This window comes from Stegostoma tigrinum, chromosome 32 (assembly GCF_030684315.1).
Source record: "Stegostoma tigrinum isolate sSteTig4 chromosome 32, sSteTig4.hap1, whole genome shotgun sequence".
Classification (NCBI taxonomy): Eukaryota; Metazoa; Chordata; class Chondrichthyes; order Orectolobiformes; family Stegostomatidae; genus Stegostoma; species Stegostoma tigrinum.
Window position 1 is genome coordinate 39,027,743 of NC_081385.1, and position 16,588 is coordinate 39,044,330.

At 43.9% G+C, this 16,588-nt stretch overlaps 1 protein-coding gene across 2 annotated transcripts in view; it reads right to left on the reverse strand.

Moving 5' to 3' along the window:
• Nucleotides 1-16,588, reverse strand: part of tespa1 (thymocyte expressed, positive selection associated 1) — a 197,482-nt gene that overhangs the window by 75,784 nt on the left and 105,110 nt on the right. The gene's annotated exons all lie outside the window — the stretch shown is intronic.

Sequence of the window (16,588 nt, forward strand, 5' to 3'; positions counted from 1 at the left end):
CATATGCAAATTAATCTCCCAATCTTCTCAGTCCTACTTCTGGATAAAATTTCTTGGGTTAAAATTACCAGTATAATTTGGTCAGAGTGCTTCCCTATTTTGTGTTCATTCATGGAGTATGGGTGTCACTGATACTTTTGTATATTTATACCTGGGGCATGGATATCAGTGCCTGGCTAGCCAGCATTTATTGCCCCTACTTGGCCTTGAAAAGGTGGTGGTGAATTACCTTCTTGAACCACTGCAGTCCATGTGTTGTAGGTTCATCCACAATGCCAGTAGAGAGAGAATTCCAGGATTTTGACCCAGTGACATTGAAGGAACAGTAATATGTTTCCAAGTCAATGTGGTAAATGGCTTGGAGGTGCACTTGTACGTGGTGGTGTTCCCATCTAGCTGCTGCCCTTGTATCTGCTGACATCCGAGATGGAAGTGGCCATGTGCTGGGAAGGTGCTGCCTAAACATCTTTGGTGCATTTTTCTGTGCATCTTGTAGATAGTAGACACTGCTGCTACTGAGCTCGGGTAGTGGTGGAAAAAGTTGATGTGGTGCCAATCAAGCAGGCTGATTTCTAGGCAGCATACTCCTAATTGTAAGAACCCTGAGTAAAGAAGCTTCTCTCCATCTCAAACCTAGCTCTATTGCTGACAATCTTGAAATTGTGACTCCTAGTTACTGACATACCAATGAGTAGAAACAAAATACCCGTCTTCACCCTGTCAATAATTTTGAATATTTCTTCATTTTCTCTGTTCCAAGGAGAATAATTCCAATGCCTCTAATTTTCCTTGTATTTAAAGTCTCTCATTCCTGGTATCACAGATCATAGAATCCCTACTGTGTGGAAACAGGCCCTTTAGCACAAACTGAACTTTACAGCATCAAACCCAGACTCATTCCCCAATAAACTCAGCGAATCTACACATCCCTGAACACTATGGGCAATTTAGAATGGCCAATCCTCCTAGCCTGCACATCTTTGGACTTTGGGAGGAAACCAGAGCACCTGAAGGAAATCCACACAGACATGGGGAGAATGTGCAAACTCCATGTAGACAGGTGCGTGAGGGTGGAATTGAACCCACGTCCCTGGCGCTGTGAGACAGCAGTGCTAACCACTGTGCCACCATACTACCCACTCCAGTAAATCTTTGAACTCTCTCCATCGCTCTTTTTAGAGTCAGAAGGATGACAGCCTTATTTACAGGAATTTTGGTATCAGTTCTCATCCTTAGGCAGCAGTAGGTGATACTTGTGGATTGGATCTAGTGTTGGATCAGCACAGCAATGTCAGCCTTAGATGAAAAGTTGCTCCCCAGGTAGCGGTAATGCACTATGTTTTGGAATAATTCTCCAAAGAATGTAATGGAGGTATGGATTGAATATGCTAGCACAGGTTGTAAAGAACTTGAGTGTTCTTGATGTTGAGGCCAAGGCTTATTCTTTGATATGTTCCTGTGAAATCATTAAACAAGCCTTGAAGATACTCTTCCAAGGGAGCAGAAACAATGTTGTCATTCACATACTGAGGTTGCCTGAGCAATGTCAATCATTTCCTTCTTGGATTTCAATCAGTTGAGGTAAAAAAGTTTTCTGCCAATTCTATAGACAATGCCCGAACAACTGGGAAGCTTATCCTTAACAAGACAAAGAATGGTGGTGATATAGATGAAGAAAATTATGGAGCTGATGCCACATCCCTGCTTGACCCATATCCTGATCTCAAAGATTTTGTTATATTGCCATTAATAAGAACTGCCACTCGATTGACTAATCAAAAGCGTGATCGCATCAATGAAGGCAAAGTGACAGACTTGTTAACAAGGTTAGATCACATGGAATACAGGCAGAACTAGCCATTTGGATACAAAATTGGCGAGAGATTGCAGAAACAAGGTCATGTTCAAAGTTTGCTTTTTGGACTGGACCAGCCTTGACCAGCAGAGGGCCACACGGATTGGAGCTGGGCCCAATCCTTTTGTCATTTATGTAAATGACTTGGATGTGAATACAGGAGATGTTTACTGTGTCCAATGTTGGGCCCCACACCTCAGGAAGGACATACTGGCGCTGGAGCATGTCCGGCGGAGATTCACACGGGTGATCCATGCAATGGTAGGTTTAACATATGATGAGCGGCTAAGGATCCTGGGATTGTATTCATTACAGTTTAGAAGGTTGAAGGGAGATCAGATTAGATTCCCTACAGTGTGGAAACAGGCCCTTTGGTCCAACAAGTCCACACCGCCCCTTTTTGAAACATCCCACCCAGACCCATCCCCATCACCCTATAACTCACACACGCCTGAAAACTACAGGCAATTTAACATGGCCAATCCACCAAGCCTGCACATCTTTAGACTGTGGGAGGAAACCAGAGCACCCGGAGAAAACTCACACAGACACGGGGAGAATATGCAAACTCCACACAGACAGTTGCCCGAGGCTGGAATCGAACTCGGGTCCCTGGCACTGTGAGGCTGCAGTGCTAACCACTGTGCCACCGTAATAGAAGCTTACAAGATAATGTATGGCTTATATCGGGTGGATGCTGGGAAGTTGTTTCCGTTAGGCACGGAGACTAGGACCCATGGTCACAGCCTCAGAATTAGAGGGGGTAAATTTAAAACGGAAATGAGGAGACATTTCTTCAGCCAGAGAGTGGTGGGCCTGTGGAGTTCATTGCCACAGAGTTCAGTAGAGATCGGAACGTTAAATGCCTTTAAGGCAGAGATCAATAAATTCTTGATCTCACAAGGAATCAAGGGCTATGGGGAGAGTGCAGGGAAGTGGACTTGAAATACCCATCAGCCATGATTTAAATGCCAGAGTGTCTTATGATCTTATGGTCTTATGTGGTTAATAAGTTTGCAGTTGACATCAAAATTGGTGATGTAGTGGACAGTGAAAAAGGTTACCTCATAGAACAATGTGGACTTGACCAGATGGACAAATGGGCCAAGGGGTAGCAGATGGAGTTTAATTTAGACAAATATGAGGTGCTACTCTTTAGAAAAGGAAATCAGGGCAGGACTTATACAGTTAATGGTAAGGCATTGGGGATTGTTGCTGAACTAAGAGACTTTGGAGTAAAGGTTCATAGTTCCTTAAAAATGTAGTCGCTGGTAGACAGGGTCGTGAAGAAGGTGTTTGGTATGTTTGCCTTTATTGATCAGTGCGTTGAGTATAGGAGTTGGGAGGCCATGTTGTGACTGTGCAGGACATTGGTTAGGCCACTTTTGGAATACTGCAGAGATAATGGGAACTGCAGATGCTGGAGAATCCAAGATAACAAAGTGTCGAGCTGGATGAACATAGCAGGCCAAGCAGTATCTCAGGAGCACAGACCAGACATCCCAAATTAATCCAGTCCCATTTGCCAGCATTTGGCCGATAATCCTCTAAATCCATCCTATTCATACAACCATCCAGATGCCTTTTAAATGTTGTAATTGTACCGGTCTCCACCAGTTCCTCTGGCAGTTCATTCTATCTACACACTACCCTCTGTGTAAAAAAAAATAACCTCAAGCCCCTTTTAAATCTTTCCACCCTCACCTTAAACCTATGCCCTCTAGTTCTGGACTTCCCTACCCTGAGGAAAAGCTACCCCTCAGTCTCAAAAGCTCTAGTGAAAACTGCCCCAGCTTATTCAGCCTTTCTTTGTAACATTCTTGTAAATCTTTTCTGAGCCCTTTCATGTTTCACACCATATTCCCTACAGCAAGGAGACCAAAACTGAATGCAGTATTTCAAAATAACAAAGCGTGAAGCTGGATAAACACAGCAGGCCAAGCTGCATCTCAGGAGCACAAAAGCTGACGTTTTGGGCTGAGACCCTTCATCAGAGAACGGGATGGGGAGCGGGTTCTGAAATAAATAGGGAGGCGGGGGGGGGGGGGGGGGGGGGAACCGAAGATGGATAGAGGAGAAGATAGGTGGGGAGGTGGGGGAAGGGATAGGTTAGTCCGGGTAGGACGGACAGGTCAAGGAGGCGGGATGAGGGTAGTAGGTGGGAAATGGAGGTGTGGTTTGACGTGGGAGGAGGGGATAGGTGAGAGGAAGAACAGGTTTGGGGGGGGTGCGGGGACAAGCTGGGCTGGTTTTGGGATTCAGTGGGGGGAGGGGACGAGCTGGGCTGGTTTTGGGATGCAGTGGGGGAAGGGGAGATTTTGAAGCTTATGAAGTCCACATTGATAGCATTGGGCTGCAGGGTTCCCAAGCAGAATATGAGTTGCTGTTCCTGCAACCTTCAGGAGACATCATTGTGGCACTGCAGGAAGCTCAGGATGGACATGTTGTCTAAGGAATGGGAGGGGGAGTTAAAATAGTTCATGACTGGGCGGTGCAGTTGTTTATTGTGAACCGAGGGGAGGTGTTCTGCAAAGCGGACCCCAAGCCTCCGCAAGAACAGCAACTTATATCCTGCTTGGGAACCCTGCAGCCCAATACTATCAATGTGGACTTCACAAGCTTCAAAATCTCTCCTTCCTCCACTGAATCCCAAAACCAGCCCAGCTTGTCCCCACCTCCCAACCTGTTCTTCCTCTCACCTATCCCCTCCTCCCACGTCAAACCACACCTCCATTTCCCACCTACTACCCTCATCCCGCCTCCTTGACCTGTCCATCCTCCCCGGACTAACCTATCCCTTCCCCCACCTCCCCACCTATCTTCTCCTCTATCCATCTTCGGTCCCCCCCCGCCTCCCTATTTATTTCAGAACCCGCTCTCCATCCTCTTCTCTGATGAAGGTTCTAGGCCCAAAACGTCAGCTTTTGTGCTCCTAAAATGCAGCTTGGCCTGCTGCGTTCATCCAGCTTCACACTTTGTTATTTTGAAATACTGCATTCAGTTTTGGTCTCCTTGCTGTAGGGAATATGGTGTGAAACATGAAAGGGCTAAGAAAAGATTTACAAGAATGTTACAAAGAGAGGCTGAATAATCTGGGGCAGTTTTCACTAGAGCTTCAGCGACTGAGGGGTAGCTTTTCCTCAGGGTAGGGAAGCCCGGAACTAGAGGGCATAGGTTTAAAGGTGAGGTTGGAAAGATTTAAAAAGGGGCTTGAGAATTTTTTTTTAACACAGAGGGTAGTGTGTAGATAGAATGAACTGCCAGAGGAACTGGTGGAGACCGGTACAATTACAACATTTAACAGGCATCTGGATGGTTGTATGAATAGGATGGATTTAGAGGATTATCGGCCAAATGCTGGCAAATGGGACTGGATTAATTTGGGATGTCTGGTCTGCATGGACAAGATGAACTAAAGCGTTTGTTTGTGTGCTGTACATCTTTATGACTCTGACTCCTAAATTGTGAAGATGATCTTGGGCTACCACCAGGAATGGAAGAATTCAAAGCCAGACTTTAACTCAAGAAGAATGGAAAAGGTGCAAAACTAAATGGTTTCTGGAGTAGGTTTTCAAACTTGGAAATCCTGGACAAGAAGAATTACTTGCTGATCTTAAGGATATTGCCATCAACACTGTCTCCTAGAAAAAATTCAAAGTAGACTTTGGGAACTATAAAAGAATCTCTGCTACTAATGAGGCTACTAATTGATTGATTCATTTATTGTCATGTGTACCGAAAAGCAGTGAAAAGTTTTATTTACAAGCGATACAGGCAAATCACAACCAGCAAAGGATGTACCGATCAAAAAGACTTAGAGGCAGGCAGGTTACATCATTTGAGTTTAGAGTCCATTCAATAGTCTGATAACAGCCAGAAAGAAGCTGTTCCTGAACCTGCTCACGCGTATGTCAGGCTTCTGTATGTTCTGCCTGACGGAAAAGGTTGGTGCAGGTTACCACCGGGACGTGGTAGATCTTTCATGATGTTGGCTGCCTTTGTGTGGCAGAGAGTCATGTAAATAGAGCCAGTGGATGGAAGTTGGCTTCCATGATAACCTGGGTTATGCACACCACCTTCCATAGTTTCTTACAGTCCTGGGCAGAGCAGTTGCCATTCCATGCCATTATGCACCCAGTCAGTATGCTTCCAATTGTGCATTTGCAGCAGTTGATGAGGGTCCTTATGGACACAATGAATTTACTGAGCTGCTTGAGGAGGAAGAGGTGTTGTTGTGCCTTCTTGACTGTCAAATTTACCTGGGACACCCAGGACAGCTAGTCAGTTATTGACACTCTGAGGAACTTGATACTTTTCACTCTCTCAACCTCAGTTCCTTTGATACAGATGGGAGCGTGTTCTCCTCCTTTCCTTCTGAAGTCAATGATCAGTTCTTTAATTTTGCTGATGTTGAGAGACAGATTATTTTCATTGCACCATGTCACAAGTCTTCCAGCTCCTTCTATAATTTGACTTATCGTTGTTAGATATCTGTCCCACTACAGTGATGCTAAGAGCAAACTTGTAGATGGCATTTGTTTGGAATTTAGCAACACAGTCATGGTTGTACAGGGTGCACAGTTAGAGGGCTAAGGACACACCATTGGGAGCTCCAGTGTTGAATGTTATCGTGGAGGAAGTACAGTTAACTATCCTCACTGATTGCAGCCTTTGCGTCAGGAAGCTGAGGAACCAGTTGCAGAGGGCAGAGCTGAGAGCAAGGTCACTCAGTTTTGAGATTAGTCCGGAGGTGACATTGAAGGCAGAGCTGTAGCCAACACCAGTGAGTAGGAGTCTGAAGTAGGTGTCTTTGTTGTCCAGATGTTCTAGGGATGAGTGCAGGTCTAGTGCTATCGCATCCTCTGTGGATCTGTTATGTTGGAGGCAAACTGTAGGCGATCAAGGCAGGCTGGGAGATTGGAGTTGATGTGGGCCATGACCAGCCTCTCGAAGCACTTCGTGATTATTTAAGTCAGAGTTATTAGGCGGTAGTCATTACGGCACATTGCATGTGTTTTCTTGCATATGTAGATGATAGTGGTCTTCTTGAAGCAAGTGCAGACTTTGGCTTGTAAGGAGCGAGATGTTGAAGATGTTAGTGAATACCTCCACCAGTTGGTCCACACAGGAATCGGAGTGCTCAGCCAGGGATGCCATCTGGGCCCATCGCTTTCCTTGGCTTGACTCACAGGAAGAATGGTCTGACTCCTGAAGCAGTGACAGAGGGGACAGGTGTGTCACAACTGATTGTTTCTGGAAGACCCCCATCACTGATGTTAAACTGACTGGTTTATAATTGCCTGGCCTACTCTCACAATTTTTGAAGTACTGTCATAATGTTAGCAATTGTCCAGTCCTCTGGCATCTCCCTTCAGTCTAGGGAAGACATAACAGCAGAGTCCTGCAATTTCCATTCTCTTTTCCTTCCATATATCTCATCCAGTCTCAGTGCCCTGTCAACTGTAAGTGTCATCCCTAAACCTGCCAGCTTTTCCCTTCATCCTAAGAGGGACATATTGTCCTTGGACTCGTGATATCACACATTTAAAACCCTCTCATTTACCAGTCATTCCTTTTCCTTCATAGATAACAAAGTGTGGAGCTGGATGAACACAGCAGGCCGAGCAGCATCTTAGGAGCACAAAAGCTGACGTGTCAGGCCAAGACCCTTCATCAGAGAGGGGGATGGGGAGAGGGTTCTGAAATAAATAGGGAGAGATGGGGAGGCGGACCGAAGATGGACAGAGGAGATGTTCGGTGGAGATGAGAGTATAGGTGGGGATGTAGGGAGGGGATAGGTCAGACCACTCTCTCCAGGACTCCCTTGTCCGCTCCACACCCCCCTCCAACCCCACCACACCTGGCACCTTCCCCTGCAATGGCAGGAAGTGCTACACTTGCCCTCACACCTCCTCCCTCACCCCCATCGCAGGCCCTAAAATGACTTCCCATATCAAGCAGATGTTCACCTGCACATCTGCCAATGTGGTATACTGCATCCTGTTGTGGCTTCCTCTACATTGTGGAAACCAAGCGGATGCTTGGGGACCACTTTGCAGAACACCTCCACTCGGTTCGCAATAAACAATAGCACCTCCCAGTCACAAACCATTTTAACACCCCCTCCCATTCCTTAGACAACAAGTCCATCCTGGGCCTCCTGTGGTGCCATAATGATGCCACCCAAAGGTTGTAGGAACAGCAACTCATATTCCGCTTAGAAACCCTGCAGCCCAATGATATCAATGTGGACTTCACAAGCTTCAAAATCTCCCCTCCCCCCACTGCATCCCAAAACCAGCCCAACTCATTCCCTCCCCCAACTGAATCCCAAAACCAGCCCAGCTTGTCCCCGCCTCCCTAACCTTTTCTTCCTCTCACCTGGCCCCTCCTCCCATCTCAAGGCACACCTCCATTTCCTACCTACTAACCTCATCCCGGGCTCTTGACCTGTCCGTCGTTCCTGGACTGACCTATCCCCTCCCTACCTCCCCACCTATACTCACCTCTCCACTGTCTTCTCCTCTATCCATCTTCGGTCCGCCTCCCCATCTCTCCCTATTTATTTCAGAATCGTCTCCCCATCCCCCTTTTCTGAAGAAGGCTCTAGGTCCGAAACGTTAGCTTTTGTGCTCCTAAGATGCTGCTCGTCCTGCTGTGTTCATCCAGCTTCACACTTTTTTATCTTAGATTCTCCAGCATCTGCAATTCCCATCATCTCTGATCCCAATTCATTTTTCTTCAAACAAACTCACCAAATGACTGCTGCTTGATCATGCCTCATGGCCCTATAATTGTTACTGCTCTGGTTTAGACCTTAACCTGTAGGCCTGTACTTTCTTTTTCCATAACTTTGTTAAAACTAAGAGAGTCATTCTCACAGGAACGAAGGTGACCTCCGACCGACACTTACTTAGGAAACCTCATTTCCTAAGTGGAAGGTCCAGTGTTACACCCTCCCGAGTAGGGCACTCTACATATTGATTCAGGAAACTTTCTTTGACACATTTGACAAATTCCACCCCATCTGGGGCTTTTACATTCTGGGTAGCCCAATCAGTATAGAGGAAATTAAAACCTCCAACCAATTCTACCCGATTATTCCTACAGGTATCTGCAACTTCTCTGCACATCTGCTCCTCTAGTACCAGCTGGCTGTTAGGGGGTCCAGAAGACAGTCCTGACAGAGTGACCACCCCTTCCTTTTTCTGAATTCTAACCATATGGCCTCATTTGATGACCCCTTAAGAATGCCCTCTCCAAACCTCTGTTGTTACGTACTCCCTTATAAAAAGGGAAAATTCCCCCCTCCTTGCTTACTTGTCATTCTTTCTTGCCTGTAGTTTCTGAATCCCAGAGAATGGACCTGTTATGACACCAGATTCTGTCTGACCTGCTGTACTGTTATGATGACTGCCACGATGTCTCCCAGAATTCTGCTGTGAAGACTCTCAGCCACCCTCTGATTCTTAAAATAGGAAAATTGTAGCGGTGATAAATATTGAGGAGGAAATAAGGATGAGGATAACTTTGGGCTGCAGGAGGATCTCTATGAGCTGGCCAGGTGGACTGATCAATGACAAATGGCATTCAACTGGATATTTGTGAGTTAGAACCTAGGAAGCACCAAGGATCAGAGGGACTTTGGTGCACATGTCTTTCTCTTTAAATTAAGGATGAAGGTATGACTAGCTAGACCAGCATTTGCTGCTCATCACTAACTGTCCAGAGCAAAGTTAAAAATCAATCGCATTGCTGTGGGTCTGGAGTCCCATGTAGGATGGCAGTTTTCTTCCCTGAAGGCCATTAGTGAGCCAAATGGTTTTTTTTTCAACAATTGACAATTTTTTTTTGTCATTGTTAGGTATTTAATTTCAGATTTATTTTTTAAATTGAATCCAAATTCCACTATCCACCATGGCAGGATTCGAACTAAGAGCCCCCAAAACACAAAAAAGGAAGAACTGTGGATGCTGTTAATCAGGAACAATAACAGAAGTTACTGGAAAAACTCAACAGGTCTCGTAGCATCTGTGAATTAAAATCAGAGTTTATGTTTCAGGTATGATCCTGTTTTTATCCCCCAAAACATAACCCAGGTCTCTGGATTGATAATTTAGTGAGAGTGTCATTAGGCATCACCTCCACCAGTCCCTTGAGATAGCAGGAAAGATTGCTAAAGTGGTTAAGGAGGCAGATGAAATACTTTATTACAAAGGCAAGACGTTTTAAGAGCAGGGAGGTTATGCTGGAATAATATAGACATTGGTTAGGCTACTTCTAGAGTATTTTGTGCAGTGCTGGAATCCACATCATAGAAGGGATGTGATTGCACTGGAGCACGCACAAAATAGATCCATCTCAGCTGCAGAGTCTTTTACCTTAAATCTGTGTCCCCTTGTCATTGATCCCTTCAACAAGAAGAAGAAATCCTTCCTGTCTATCTAGTCTATACCACTCATGATTTTATGCATCTCAAACATGATCCCCTTCAGTATATCCTGCTCTAAAGAAAACAACCTCAAATTATCTAATCTCTTTTCATAACTGAAACTCTCCAATCCAGATAATTTTCTGGTAAATTTCCTTTGCATCTTCTCCAGTGCAATCACATCCCTCTTGGAGTGTGGATTCCAGAAATGCACAAAGTACTTTTGATGTGGCCAAATCAATGTTTCTATTTCTTTTCTTTATTCATTCACGGGAGGTGGGCATCGCTGGCCAGGCAGCATTTATTGCCCAACCATAATTGCCCAGAGGGCAGTTCAGAGTCAGCCACATTGCTGCGGATCTGGAGTCACATGTAGGCCAGATCAGGTAAGGATGGCAATTTCCTCCCCTAAAGGACATGAGTGAACCAGATGGATTTTTCCAACAATCGACAGTGGATTCATGGTCATCTTTAGATACTTAATTCCAGATATTTATTGAATTCAGATTCCACCATCTGCCATGGCAGCATTCAAACCCATGTCCCCAGCATATTATTTGGGCCTCTGGATTAACAGTCCAGTGATAATAACACTAGGCCATCGCCTCCCACATATATTATTCCAGCATAACCTTCCTGCTCTTAAACATCTTGCTTTGGTAATGGAGTATCTTATATGCCTCCTTTATAAACTATGTTTCATACAGTTCTAGTATCACATCCCTGCTCTTAAACTCTATGCCCCAGTTAATAAAAGCAAACATACCATGTGCCTTCTCAACCACTTTATCATCTGTCTCTCTACTTAAAAGGGCCAGTCGCAATCATTAACAATTCCCAGTGTCCTACTGTTCGTCAGGTATTCCCTTACATCACACCTTGTCTCAACTGAATTCCATTTGCCACTGTTCAGCTCATCTGGCCACCTCATTTATATCCTCCTGTAATCTAAGATTATCCTCCTCCCTATTTACCACCCCACCAACTTTCATATTATCTGCAAACTTACTGATCAACCCTCCGACACTCAGTTCTAAATCTTGTACATAAACCACAAACAGCCAAGATCCCAGCACTGATCCCTGCAGAACCCCACTGGGCACAGACTTCCAGTCACAAGACACCCCTCAACCATTACCTTCTGCTTCCTGCAACTCAGCCAGTACTGTATCCAATTTGCCAACTTTCCATGCACCCTATTAGAACACAACTTTGCTATCAGTCTCCCATTTTATAAAAGCCTTTCTGACATCCAAGTACATTACATCTACAAACCTGATTACCTCTTCAAGGAATTCAATCAATGTGGTCTGACTATTCTTGATTAATACTTGCCTTTCCAAATACAGATTAATTTTGACTCATTGAATTAGTCCCAATAGTTTAAGCACCAAGATTAGTCTGACTGGCCTGTAATTTACTTGTTTTATCTGTTGCTCTCTTCTTTAATAACGGTAACATACTGACTGCCCTCCAATTTTCTGCCACCCTTCCTATGGCCAGGGAGGAATTGAAAATTATTACTATTTCCTCCCTTGCCTCACTCAATAGCCAGGGACATGTTTCATCTGGCCCTTGTAGAGGCAGAAACCCTCACAAGGTTTAAGAAGCATTCAGATGTATGCTTGCAATGGCAAGGCATACAAGGCTATTCACCAAGTGCTGGAGGTAGAACAGTTCATGGTTGTTTGCGATCAGCATAGACTCAATCAGCCAAAGAATCTTTTAGTATCCTGTCCATAGGAAGAAAATATGAAAAGGACTAGGCCTTTCTGCTCCTTCAGCCTGATCTGTCATTCAATAAGATCATGGCTGATTTGTAACCTAACTCCATACGCATGATTTGTACCTATATCCCGTGATACCCTTGTTCAATAAAAATTTGTCTCTCAGATTTAAAGTTAACAACTGAATGCACGTGGATCACCATTTGAGGATCGGAGTTCCAAATATCCACTACGCTTTGCATGTAGAAGTGCTTTCTAACATCTGTCTTGAATGGTCTGACCCTAATTTTTAGACTATGCCCCCAGTTCTCCAGAAATAATTCATCTTTATCTATCCTGCCTCTCCCTATTAATATCCTGAAGACCTCAATTAGATCAGTCCTGAATCATCTAAATTCAAGGCAATAAAGGCTAATTTGTCTAATATCGACTCATAAATTAAACCCCGAACTCCAGAAATCATCCTTGTAAACCTATGTAGAACTCCCTTGCAGAGCCAAAATATTCTTCTTGAGCTGTGGTTATCAGATCTGCTTATAGTACTCTACGTGGAGTCTAGTTAGAGCCATGTATAACTGCAGCATGATGTCCAAATTTATATACCTCAGCCTTTTAAATATGAAGGCTAGTATTCCATTAGCCTTCTTGACTTTTTCTGTCGCTGTTCACGACACTTTAAAGAGCTAAGCACCCGAACCTCCTAATTTTGTTGGACATCCAAAGTATTTGACTTTGTGCCTTCAAAAAAACACTAACTTTTTTTTAGCTTGAAAGGATAACCTCACACTTGCTTAAAATCTATCTGCCACAGCTTTGCTCATTCACTCAATCTATCAATATCCTGTTGCAATTACATGCGGTCATCAACACTTCTTACAATGCTTCCATTTGTATGCAAATTTGGATATTTGAATTTTTATGCCATTATTCAAGCCATGTTATTATACAGTAAATGTTGTGAATAATTGAAGCACCAACACTGATCCCTGCAGAATACCAATAGTTGCATACTGCCAATGTGAGAATTTGCTGGCACTCAGATAAATTTCTGTCGACATCAGTAACACAGGAGAGGTGATGGCCTCATGGTATTACCACTAGATTATTAACCCAAAGTCTCTAGTAATGCTCTGGGAACCTGGGTTTGAATCCCCCCATGGCAGATGGTAGATTTGAATTCAACACATATTTGGAATTATGAGTCTAATGACGACCACAGAATCATTGTCAGTTGCTGAAAAGTCTCATCTGGTTCATTAATTCATTAATGCCCTATAGGGAAGCTGTTGACCTTATCTGGTCTAACATACATGTGACTTCAGACCCACAGCAATGTGGTTGGTACTTAACAATTAGGGACAGGCAATAAATGAGGCCCAGTGATGCCCACACTCTTGTGAATGATTTTTTTCCAAAAAATGCTCTTGATTCCATGGGCTTCCACCTTAGCTAATTATCTCTTGTATGGGATGTTATCAAAAGCTTTCTGTAAGTCCACATAAACAACATCCATCTTCAAACAATTCTATGAGGTTTGTCAAGCATGACCTACCCTTCGTGAATCAATAGTTACTCTTCCTGATTAACTGATTTTTTTTCCCAAGGTGATCAGTTACTCTGTCCTTGATTGGAGACTCCAAGAATTTTTCCACCACAAATGTTAGGCTAACTAGACTGCAATTCCCTGGTTTCTGTTTGTCACTCTACTTAAAGAGTAGAGAAACATGAACACATTTCCAATCCAGGAGATGCAATTACTGAATCCAGGCTAAAGGCCTGTATTCCGCTTTCAGGGCATCAGCAATATACTCTCCCACCTCCTTTAACACCTGTGAATGGAAACCATCAGGTATAGAATCATTATTGATGATTTAATAAGCTAATTTTATTTGTACACTGTCCCTGATCCTATGTTAATTTCTCTGAGACTTCAAGCAAGCTATCCTCCTTTTGTGAGATAACGAGGTGTAGAGCTGGATGAACACAGCAGGCCAGGCAGCATCAAAGGAGCAGAAAAGCTGATGTTTCGGGTCTGGACCCTTCTTCAGAAATGGGGGAGGGGAAGGGGACTCTGAAATAAATAGACGGTGAGGGGGACGAGATGATGGAAGGTGGATAAAGGAGTAGATAGGTGGAGAGGAAACTGACAGGTCAAGGAGGCAGGGATGGAGCCAGTAAAGGTGAGTGCAGGTAGGGAGTTAGGATGGGGGCTGGTCAGTTGAGGGAAGACAGACAGGTCAAGGAAGTGGGGATGAGGCTAGTAGGTAAATAGTGGGGTGGGGGTTGGTCAGTGATGTGGGAGGAGTGGATTAGTGGGAGAAAAGATGGACAGATCAGGGAGGCGGGGATGATTTGGGCTGGTTTCGGGATGTGGTCGGGGTTGGGGAGATTTTGAAGCTTGTGAAGTCCACATTGAGACCATTGGGCTGCAAGGGTTCCCAAGAAAAATATGAGGTGCTGTTCCTGCAGCCTTCAGGTGATATCGTTGTGGCACTGGAGGAGGCCTAGGATGGACATCTTATCCAAGGAGTAGGAGGGGGAGTTGAAGCCGAAGCCGTTCATGGCTGGGAGGTACAGTCGTTTGTCACAGACCGAGCGTAGATATTCTACAAAGCAGCCTCCAAGCCTCCATTTGGTTTCCCCAACGTAGAGGAGGCCACATCAAGAACATCAGATACAGTATACCACATTAGCAGATATGCGGGTGAACATCTATTTGGTGCAGAACATTTTCTTGGGGCCTGGGATGGGGATGAATACTGATGCAAAATAATCAAGCAGCAAGTCTCAGCCTTCAGAGACAGTGGTACTCTTAACCAGCCTCTTTCTCTTCATATAACTATAAATTCTTTTCTTGTTGTATTTTATGTCCTTGGAAGTTTCCTTTCACCGTCTCTCTTAACTGCTCAATAAACTGCCTATTAGTCTGTTGTTGGTCTTTATTTTATCCCATTCGGTGGGATCTGTAATGATCTTTGTATTTTTATAAGGCCTTTTATTTAATTTTATGCTGTCCCTTGCCTCCTTAGCTCTCTGTGGCTGTTTTTTGTGTTGAGAGAGGGATTTTTTTTTCTCATGGGTACAAACTACTTCTAAATAGTATATACACTCTCCATTGTTCCTCAATTGTTTCATCTATTAGCAGAGCTTCCCAGCTTATTCGAGATAGCCTCTGCTTCATCCCAATAAATTCTACCTTACTTGAATTCAAAATTCTAATATCTGATCTTTGCTTATCTCTTACAAACATTGCGGGAAGTTTGATCAACAAGAAAGAAAGAAAAAGAGTGAGAAATAAAGAAACAGATAATAAGAGTAAAACAAGTAATTGTTCTACATAATATGAGCATGGAAAATTATTGAAGGAAAACAAGGAGATGGCAAATGAATTAATCAAGTACTTTCCTACAGTCTTCTTTATACAAGATATAAGTAGCATCCCAGGAATAACTTTGTAAATCAGGAAATGGAAAGAAAAAAGTGAAGAGAATTATGAGGAAATAGTACTGAAGAAATTGCTGCAGCATTTCATTACAGGGTCTGAAACGAAGCTGCTGCATTAGGTTTAAATTTCCAAAATTCCCCACATTTGGGAAAGGTTCCTTTAGATTAGAAAATAATGAGTGCAACAATTTACTCAGAAAGGGGGACGAAAAGCATGAAGTGACAGGCCAGTTAGCTTAATATCTGTCATTGGGAAAATGCCGTGAACCTTCTAGCCACCTCAACCTGACACTCCATCATTGAGCATCACCATCATTGAATCCTCTATTATCAACATTCTAGAGATGACCAGAAACTGAAGCTTACCAGTCAAATAAATAGTGTCTACAAGGCCTTTGATTAGAAATTTTGCTAGAAATAACTCATCTCTGGTGTCCCCAAGGCATGTTAGGAATGTAATAAAATACTCTCCACTTGCCTAGAGCAGTGCAGATCCAATAATATTGAGAAGCTTGACACTATCCAGCACAAAATAGCCCTCTTAATTGGCACCCCATCCACTCCTATCAATGTCAAATCCTTCAACACTGAAAGAAAATGGTAGAAATGTGAACAGTTGCATTGCAGTAACTCACCAAGGCTCTCCTAGCAGCACCCTCCAATCCCCTACTACGTAGAATGACAAGGACGTAAAATAGATGTGAATTCAGTCTCTAAGATAACAAAATGTGAGGCTGGATGAACACAGCAGGCCAAGCAGCATCTCAGGAGCACAAAAGCTGACGTTTCGGGCCTAGACCCTTCATCAGAGAGGCCCGAAACGTCAGCTTTTGTGCTCCTGAGATGCTGCTTGGCCTGCTGTGTTCATCCAGCCTCACATTTTGTTATCTTGGAGTCTCCAGCATCTGCAGTTCCCATTATCTCTGTGAATTCAGTCTCTTGCATGTTCTCTTCTAAACCACACACCAGCCTGACTTAGAATAATATTATTATCATTTACAGTCGCTGGGCCAAAATCCAGGAATAGCCCATTGTCTGTGTACCTACACCCCATGTACAGTAACAGCTCAAAAAGGTGGCTCACCATCACCTTCTGCAGGGTAATTAGGGATTGACAACAAATGCTGGTCT